Raw genomic sequence first — 11,030 nt, forward strand, 5'->3', positions numbered from 1 at the left:
ATCTGATTTTGGTCCAGTGATACTGATTTCAGATTTCAGCCCTCCAGAACAATGAGATACAAATTTCTATTAAGTCCCAAATGTGTGGTAATTTGTTACAGTAACTGCAGGAAACTAGTATAAATTTACCACATGGCACGGAAACATATCTTAAGAAATAGAGGGGAATAAAGACAACAAAATGAATACTCCATTAATTGGTTCATGTAGGAATGTGAATGAGGCCAATTCCCTACTATATATAGAAGTGTGGAATCAGGTTTGGAGGTGGGTTAAAAACTCATTTGTTCACTTCCATTCCTACTATAGGGATCCTTCCAGTACAATAACCTCCCTTTTAACTGATCATCAAGGACCTGAGTCCTTTTAGAGGCAGTGAGCTCACTGTCTCTAAGGCAGTAACATGGAGTGGTTGACCAGCCATAATTCCTTGAAAAAATTGCATACATCATGGTGAAAATAGAGACAACACCTATTCATTCATTTCACATATATTAATTGAGCATCTGCAATGTGCTAGGCAATTCTTGAAGAAACTGGGGTACCACACAAAAAAAGAAAAAGAAGAAAAAAAGAAAAAATCATTTTGTAATTTGTTACAGCAGCCACAGGAAACTAATACAATGCCAGATAGAAATTAAGTTGAAATAAAAGTAGTACATGGTGCTTGAAATAAGAAATTAATAATGAGAATAAAAAATACTAAAAGAAAGAAAAAAATAAATTAATGAGAATAAAAAAATACTAAAAAAAGGAAAAAACTGAGGCTTTTGATAATAAAATGATGAACTTCATGCATATAACAAGATGTAGTTGGGGAGTTTTTTAAAGTGAGGAATCAGGCCTAATATTAAAGCAACTGCCTTGTCATTCAGATTGAAAACTTAATAACCTCTAGGGGATGGAGAATAAATGGATTTTCATAAAAGTATAGTTGTTTTAAAAGAGGGTATACAAATAACTTATATTAGTTAATTATATAATTTTGGTGCTTTAAGGAAAAATCTTGAATGCTATTAAATATTAATATAGCTCACTAGTCTTTCTAATTTTTGCATACCTATTATGTTGTTCTTAGTTCAGCACAATGCTGAAATGGTGAATAAAGTTGCTTTGAGTATCATGTTGTGGCCTCTCTTTACATACAAAGGGGAAAGAGGATGCAAGGTATTTGTGGGGAGATGCATGATCAACAAAGGTAAGGATTAGAATCCCTGTGCCTTAAAGACCAGATGAACCAGATTAGGGAGAGCTTGGATGACCAAGGTGAGACTTTAATAGTTGGAAAACAGAAGGAACTTTATTTTTGCTTTTTGCTTATTTAGTTTTTTAGAAGGAATCTTTAGAAGTTAAGCAGAAGGAAGACCATGGCAACAGGATCATTAACTGAAATAGCTTAAGGCAGAGGATAAATAGAAATAGTAGACCAGAAGATGTAAGGTTAATGAAGAATTGGTCTATAAGCACTCAGACTGTTTTGTCCAGTGAGAAACAATGAGAGGGACAGAAAGAGAGAGAGAGGCAGGACAGTTCAATTACAGAATCCGCAGAATTTATTAATCTTTTGGACAAAGGGGAATGAAGAAAGATAAGTCAAACGTTTATCTAGGATTTTAAAAGTAGGTGATGGGTGGGGAGAAACACAAACGAGAAAGAACAATTATGAATGTGTGGTAGGGTAAAAAATAAATAATCAATGTGAATTTCCAAAGAGAAATATTCAGTGCAAGATTAATCATGCAGAACTGGAATAAAATAAGAAGATGGAATTCAGATTTTCCCGACAGAAATGCACCGAGGGACGTCGATCAATTTTATGTTCTGATTTGCTTTAGCTGTTGTGTTTGAATTCCTCTCTGGCTCACTTTCTCTGAAACTGACTAGTAGTGCGAGAGATGGACATACAAGACTAAGCACAAAAAACAGACAGTATGTGGTTTTAATGAAGTGTTCTATTAGCCTATGGATAAGATAAAATTCTATCAAGTAGAGCCTGAAATTTTTTTTAAAAAGTCTGTGAGCGATGTGAAGAATAACGTTTGTAATGGTAAAACTCATTAGTAGTAGTGTCTGAAAAGGAACTGAGGAACTACTGCATTCAAATGATCTGATCATGGAGATGCAATTTCAATGTCAGTGGCAACCTGGTGTTGGGGCAAAGAAAATAATACCCCAAAATGTGCACTGAGACATACTGAACTAAGGAAGCAGCCTGAAGTTCTCACTGACTACTACCCCCACCCCCACTCCTGTCTCTCAACCCTCTGTCTCTCCTAAAACACAGGATGAGGTCATTCTCTGAGAGTTCCTTATCTACCTAGAAACTGGACCTTCCAAAGAGGAACACGATTGCTTTTGGTCCCTTTCCTAAAATTCCATCAACCAGAAAAGATTGAAACTCATATCACAGAGGAAGATCCTGAAAATTAAGCACCACACCTAGAGCCCAGACATGTTTGTTCTCTGATCCCATTCAATTTACAAAGAGAATAATTGACAAGCTAATTTCTGTTTCTTGGATCCATTCATTGCTCCTATAATCATTGACTACCCCTCTAAATTGTCTACGGTTCTCCACTTCCTTCTTTTCAATGAAGAGGCTATTTAAGTTTCAACCATCTGACCATTCTTTGAGTTTCCATATTTTTTTGTATGAAGTGCTTATGTTAATAAATTTGCTATGCTTTCCTTTTGTCCACCTGTCTTTTGTTATAGATGTGTTGGCTGTGACCCTTTATAATGGGCAGGAACAGGGCCACCCCATTTCCACCTCTAAACTGGGATTGTGGAAAGATCATGGGTTGCATTGGAATCCCAGTAATTCATTTACCAGGGGTGGTATTGGGCAAGATGCTCAATCCCTCTGTATCTTATTTTCCTTATCTATAAAAAAAAAGATATTCTTTTTGTGGTAAGAAGACTTAAAATCTACTGTCTTCACAATTTTCTAATATATAATGTCTCAATAACTGGAGTCATTGATGATGTATGGTAGACCTCTTGAAGTTATTCCTCCTAACTGAAATTTTGTCCAATCTACAATGTATATCTATATCAAAACATCATGTTGTGCACCATAAATAGATATATTTAAAATTTTTCAATGCAACAAATTTGAGATTAAAATAAACTTAAACATTTCTGTTGATAGCCATATTGTGAGGATCCAGTATTCCTGCTGTATGGAAAAACAAAATTACAATGTCTATCACAGTGCCTGTAATTTACAGATACTCAATACAAGTTAATTTCATTATTATTAATTTTTTTTTGAGACAGGGTGTTGCTCTATTGCCCAGTCTGGAGTGCAGTGACATGCTCATAGCTCACTGCAGCCTCAAACTCCTGGGCTCCAGTGATCCTCCTGCCTTAGCCTCTGGAGAACAGGCATGCACCACCACACCTGGCTAACTTTTTTTTTTTTTGTAGAGACAGGATCTTGCTATGTTACCCAGGCTGGTCTCAAATGCCTGGCGTTAAATGATCCTGCTTCAGTCCTGCAAAGTGCTGGGATTACAGATGTGAACCACTATGCCTGGCCTTAATTTTATCTTTATATCCTATGCACCTCTTATACACACACATAAGGAAAAAAATCTTTGATAGGTAATGTCCAGTTAAGAAAAATGATTATATTTATATTGCTTTGTGAACAAAGGCTCAGGTCAATGTATAGGTAGTTAAACTATACCCTTAAGCTCATATTGTTATATGTGTGAATTCTATGGTATTGACAACAGTTCTCAGATTTTAGATTACATGAGGAGAAAACACAAAATTGCACCTGTATCCTCTGAATCTATAAAAACAAATAAAAACAAAAGAAAACAAAATAAATGTAATGTAAAATAAAAGAGTTTTATTCAGATGTTGAGCTGTGGTGTTTAAATTTTAGCCTCAAAAATTCACTGAGCTGTAAAGTATTTATATGTGAACTTTTCTGCATATAGAGTATGATTTATACAAAATTTAACATTTTTAATGAAAAATTTAGCAAAATTTTTTCATTTTAATTGAAATGAAAATTTCAATGGAAATTTCTTAATTGAAAAATTTAGCAAAAGTAATAATAGCTGCCATATGTTAAATATTTACTATGTGTCAATGATTGTAAATATATTATCATGCCTCATCCTGTGAAAACAAAACATTTCACCTAGTAGTTAATGAAGTAGTCTAGAGTTCAAGCACACAGTGGCAACATCTATATATTTAACACTTTCATACAATAGCTTCACTGCACCCACACTTAAACAAGTCTAGAAAGCATGTGTGTATTTAAAATTGTTGTGTGATATAATAGACACTCATGAGGGCAGACATGTTAGCCCTATGCTGAGCCCAGAAGAGAACTGGAACCAACATATTGCGGGATGAACAAAAATTGCTGAAAATTGGTTTTCAGTGGATATTTGAGTTAGAATAAATCTATGTTGTCATTATTGTTTATAAATCCAGAGTATCATCCAGCATTTTATTCTAGACAGATTTTAGAAGTTTTACTTCAAAGGCACACTGGATTAAAATTCTTTAAAAGGATACAGGCATGACTAACATTGAGAAGAGTGATTCAAACTTTTCAAAAAGAGCGCTGAATGCTGGGTCTGGTTAGAGTTCGTCTCTGTGAAAAATACTCTGATCATGGGGAAACTAGGGCAAAGTATGGGTCTCAAGCAGAGCTTTAACAAATACAACATGTTGTGTTTTTAATTCTTGGTTGAAAATGAAAAATGCATCTGACATTGTTGTGAAACAAATACTATGATTTTTTTTTTTTTGACCCCAGGAAGAATAAAGCACATCTCACCTTTAGTGGCCACCTTTATTTTGTTACTTAAACATAATAAAATAGCTCCAAGGGAAAACCAGCTTCAAGGGAAAGCTTGGGAGAGAGCTCAAGGAGATTGCAGTCAATAAGGATTCAAACTACTCCATGACTTCAATGTTTGAAACATTTAAAGGAGAGAACAATGGGATATTAGGTAAACCAGCAACATTCCTAACAGAGGGTGGTTATACAGCTCATTAAGACAGACCATTAAGTCAATAACACAATGGCTCTGAGCATTTGTTTGGGTCTCCAGCTTTTCATAAACAAATCTCTGCTTTGCAATAATTTAACTAATTTTTTTCTACACACCAATACAGTACACCAGCAAATGAACAGATAATGAAAAATCGATGTACCCTGCCACATGCTCTCACCTCTCTTCAGGTAATTCTCACTTTGCAAAGATGCTGAAGCACTTGAGATATTAAATATATGAAGAAATAAAAGGACAAAACTAAGCAAAAACAAACAAATAAAATACTCCACTTGGAACACGAGGTCAATTCAGGAAATGTGTTTGTCTCAAAGCACCCGTACGATTTCCTCTCATGTTGAAGTGTTTTTTTCCGCTCTGATTTATGCTTCTCTTCATAATTGATTTTTTTTTAATAGATTCATTCTCTGCATTTAAAATGGTGTGACTTAAAACTCAAAGAAACTTATCCTTTAAGTTGTTTTGCACTTGTAACTATTGGCAAGCACTTATCTTTCTATCATTTTTTGATTAGTTTGCATAATTTGATGGTGTATTTTACAAATAATAATTTCTTAAGAGTAAAACAGTTCGCTTAGTGAATACTCTTAACTGTGTAATACATTTACATTTAAATCCAATAGTTTAATTGAAATAGGGCCTATTTGGAATAGGAACAATTGATCACAGACACATGGAAAATATTTCATAGGGGCAGTAAAATACAGATATGAAATTTATTTTAATAATACATAATGTTTATTTAAAATATATGTGTACTCTCAGAGTTGACTCAGGTGCATATTAAAGGAAAAAAACCCACGCTCTTTTCTCATTTGTCTCTCCTTGTGTTTTCTAAATAAAAATCTAATGATAAGTTCCAGAGAAGCAGCATTTATATTTTTGAAAAACTAGAGAATGCATCTCTTTTTTCATAAAATGCCAGGTTGTATCCATTATTCTTGTAACTTACAGAATTCTAAAGTATATTTGCCCAAACTGAAAAGTTCTGAGCTTGAGGAAGGAGGCAAAAAAGCACTGTCAAAAGTTTAAAAAATTCCAACCCATCTATAATTGTTAGAATCCAGTAACTACTGATGTGAGTACTCTTTATAAACTTCAGTGTCTATTTTAATATTATAGTATGTATGATAGGTAATAAGCTAACTTTTCAGAAACTAAAATGGACACCCAATTACACATATATTTGCTTATGTATGCTGATTTTTTTTGAGATATAAATCTCGTGATTGTTGGTTCACATAAATAATCTTATGTTTCTTCTCTGGTGACTTGGAAAAGATTATTAGTTTCTAATGATGTCTGTTTATACCATTGCTATATCCAATGATTTTATTGTTTGGCTATGCTAAATATCTTAATTTACATATCTTGTATTTTACCTAACAGTGTTTTAAGATCTGTTGTTATATAAAACTCTGCTTGCTTTGCTGAATTCATAACTATCAGAAGCAACATATTTATGATTAATGATGGAAAATATGCTTCGAAGATGTTTTTATTTGCATTTATAGATATAATTTGCTAAAGGATTTATGTGAGCACTACTCATAAATGTTCTGATCAGATGTTTGACTATAAAACATTTTTAAATGCCACACTCCACAGGCTAATGATCTATCCATCTGAAATAGTATTCCGACTCCTATAAATGTTACACATTTTAGATCTTTTAGAGATAGCTTTTATATCTTCATGTTTGAGGAAATATCCGAAAAAAGAGTAACTTCCCTGAACAGTTAGGACACTGTAGAGGATAAAGATGATGAAGAACGCTGACCTATGAATCAGCACTTAATAGAAGGCTAGAGGTCAACCCCCGAAGTCCAGGTCAGAATGCTCACAGCCAGCCAGGAAAGCAAATAGCACATAGTACAATCGGAGTGAAAGGGACATAGTGAGGAAGTCACAAGATGACAGGGTATGTATATAATTAGGACATTCCTGAGAAATTGAAAGACATCCTAGGCAGATTAAAAAGGAGTGAGATGCCTGGACCTTCTCAATTTATAAATAAGGTTATACACTTCAGGGGAATATTTGTTAACTCATTTTTCCCACAAAAATGCTGTTGCCTTAAATTAGCTCATAACATCCTAACTCATGTTTTAGCTGACTTTTTTTTTTTTTTCTTAGTCACCTCTTTCAGGCTTTCCAAGGCAGTTTGGCTGGCACCATTATATGTCTTAATCTTTATTTTTCTCTTTTTTCTTTAAATCCTATACTTCATGCTTATTACTTAGCTCTATTTTATTTCCTGCATTATTTTTGGAACAAGGAAAATTATACTGTAACCAAGTGTGCCAAATAAAGCAAAACAGGAAAGGAAGGAAGACTTTATTCAGTCTATTGAAGTAGGGGAGACAGAATGAACGTGACTCCACTGAAACAAAGGTGAGAGGGTTTTTAAAGGCTAAGATGAGCAAGTAGAAAAGTAGCCAGGGATGTTAAGGGAGAAGTTGATCAATGGTATGTGTTGAGCACATAAATTATTCCTGAGTTTGCAAATGTTTTTCTCTGTGATTAGACCACCTGTGTTTGCTAATTGGCATCCATCAAAGTTAGGCTGCTACCCTCCCACAGAGATTGGGAGATAGGAGTGCTATCTCCTTCGGTGTTTACATTTCAAAGTGATGGTTCCCAGGTCCTTGAGAAAGACATTGCCTAGATTGCAAAACTGTCAGGAGGCTGGGAGAAGATTTACATACATTTCAAAGGGGCAGGAAAAGAATTTACAATTAGACATTTTCTAAAGTAACTGCTCTAAGAATAGGGAGGTCTGTGGTCAAGAAGAAGTCTGTCTAAAGTTAAGTCAAGCTGTGGGGTGGGGGGGCGGGGGGGAACTCTAAGGCCATCTTGGTTAAGTGTGTATTAATTTTCAAATATTAATGTTTACATCTATTATGTATCCATTGCATATTTTATATTTGAATATAAATTCTGCAGCATACAAACATGAGTGAATGTAAATATTTCACACCAGTCTGTAATCTTCTATCTGTGTTCTTAATTTCTTTTCTGCTTGTAGAATTCCATCATCATTTACTGAACCAAAATTCATTAGCCTGCCCCTTATAACAAACACTGAAATAGCTAAGACACAGTCCCTCCTCCCAGGGCCTCTCTCCCCAGGCTCTAAAGGTGTTTAGGCATTTATCTCCTGAAGGTAACTCCAGTGAAGGAAATTGAAATATTTTACTCCAAAATATATTTCTTTGACATATTTTGAAATGCTGCCACTTGGCCATCCTGACACTTGGCCTTGTAAAGCTGTCTTTGATGGGGAAAATTTGCATCTGTTGAGAATTTGCATTAATTCAGCCAGAGTCCTTCCCCTTTCTATGCTTTTCCCAGGAGCCAGGAGAGATTAAGAGTTTGACACCTTTTAAAGTCTGAAAAGAAACATTTACCACCGATCATCTCTGAGGGAGGCATCATCTACGTATCAAGGACACGTTTGGTAGCCAAGCTTCTTCCATTCTTCACTCTCTTAACCTGTCTTTACCTGTTTCTGGTCGTGGTCCGAATCTGCATTCTTTACTGTGGCCTCAGGATGGTATATAAATTTCTGTAACTTATTGGGAAGTTGGGTCTTCATTCTAAAGGCTCCCAAGTATATGCATTAAGTAAATTTGGATGTCTTTTCTCCTGTGAATCAATCTGCCTTATGTCAGTGATTTTTAGTGAACCTTTAGGGGACCAAGAGCTTTGGCCCCCACACCACCCACAGAAGACAGGAGTGGTGCAACGTATTACCCAGCAACCTTACTGCAAGTCAGACAGGTGCACAAATAGTCCAAAGAATACAAAATGCAGTCATGTATCCCGTTGCCTATTGGATATATTCCATTGCAGACAGAGTCCAGAGTGGAGATATGCATGTTCATATTGTTCAGCTTGTTTCCAGTTTTTCACAGCCTGGGCATTTTTGTTCAAAACTCTAGAGCTGCACTGTTCAATACAGTAGTAGACACATGTGACTATTGATTGTTGAAATGTGACCAGTCCAAAATGAGAAGTGCTGTAATTGCAAAATACACATTAAATTTCAGAAGCTGAATGTGATAAAAATAATGTAAAGATATCTCCAATAATTTTTATATTGATTTTTTAAAAAAATGATAGTATTAAGAGGAACAAGATCATGTCCTTTGCAGGGACATGGATGAAGCTGGAAGCCATTATCCTCAGCAAATTAACTCAGGAACAGAAAACCAAATACTCCATGTTCTCACTTATAAGTGGTCACTGAGCAATGAGAACACATGGACACTGGATGGGGAACAACACACACTGGGGCCTGTCAGCGGAGGGTGGGAGGATGTGTGGAGAGCATTAGTGAAAAGAGCTAACGTATGCTGGGCTTAATACCTAGGTGATGTGTTGATAGGTATGGCAAACCACCATGGCACGTGTTTACCTATGTAACAAACCTGCATATCCTGCACATGTACCCGGGAACTTAAAAAACAAACAATAAAATAATTTTAAAAAATGATAGTATTTTGAATCTATTGGGATAAATATTAAAATTATTTCATCTGCTTTATTTTTCATAATATGGCTACTAGAAATTTTAAGATTGCATATGGTACGTGTTATATTTCTGTTGGTTGGCAAGGCTCTAAAGGCCCAAATTTCCCCTATTCCCAGTGCCTGGGCTATTGCTCTTCTGCATTTTGGTCTCTGTTGGTCTCTTTCTTCTCTTCCATTTCTTCCTGCCTCTCTTGTTCTACTATCAGCTGAAATGTCAACTCCTCCCTACAGCATAGGGTTACTTAACACTAATTTATCATTTACAATGGTAATAATAATATAATCATTTAGATTTATAATAATATGTAGCATTTTATTCTTCACACTAAAAACATGTTTCTTCTTGTAGCCACCTAACAGGGAGTTTATTATTAAACACATAGTAAAGCTCAATCAATATCTATTAAATGTTCTGAATTCTGATCAAACATCTAGCTGAAAACCCACAGTCTCGAATTTATCATCGCATTTCTATTGTTCCACTCGAGGGAGGAAGAGGTAAATAAGACCTTTAAGTGAGGTGCTGTTCTGAGTTTGAGAAAACCCAGCCTTCCCCTTCCCCTAACCTCCTAACCTGGTCATTAGGCCTCAGTCAAAGGGCAGGAGCAAGTTAACCATTGGGATCTGAAATCTCGCTTGTCTAATAGCGCTTCCATTGAATTCACAGATAAGTTGAGTAGAAAATTTTCTAGTGCATAAAAGAAATGCTGATGAGAAATATATTTTTTTATTGATGTGCAACTTTCTTTTTCCTTCGCAAAGAATCGTAGTCAATGTTACGATTGTTCCTTTCTTGTAAAAATGATGTCCAAAGGCAGGATTCTATTCATGCACACTGTCAATAAACATCCTTGATAAATGAGTGAAAGAAATCGGAGTATTCACTGGAAAGAATTTCAACCCCATGCTGACTTCAAGCAACTATAATTTAATGGAAACATCAATGACAAAATATTTCAATGGTCAATGTGCAGACCTCTAAATTATTAAATTCTCCAAGGTTGTGAAGGAATGGTAAAACTGTTTTCAAAGTGTTTTGGGTAAATCTGTTTTGAGAGAGTTGCCGCTTGAGGCACACGTAGAACAGCTTACTTTGTTCCCTTGTTAAAGGGTAATCGAGGAGCTTAGGGCATCATAAAGATGATCACCTCCCGTGGGGAACAGAAAATACTGTTTAACCTTTCACATTATCCATTCTGGGCACACAAGGGAATTACGCTTGCTGCTAATACCGGAGATGAGTAAGCCCTTACATAAACACACTGTGAACGAGTATTTATAAAGGCAGAGTTTATAGTGGGTTTTGGGATTAGGCATTAGTTCACATGCGCTGTCTTCCAACAGCGGACCCTACAGATCTGGATACTGGGTCCTCCACATTTGGCGCATCACGTAGAGCTGCGTGTATCGTAGCAAGGCGGCAACATTGAGAGGCCTTGCCCAGAGAGT

The sequence above is a fragment of the Pan troglodytes genome, chromosome 18 (assembly GCF_028858775.2).
Source record: "Pan troglodytes isolate AG18354 chromosome 18, NHGRI_mPanTro3-v2.0_pri, whole genome shotgun sequence".
NCBI lineage: Eukaryota > Metazoa > Chordata > Mammalia > Primates > Hominidae > Pan > Pan troglodytes.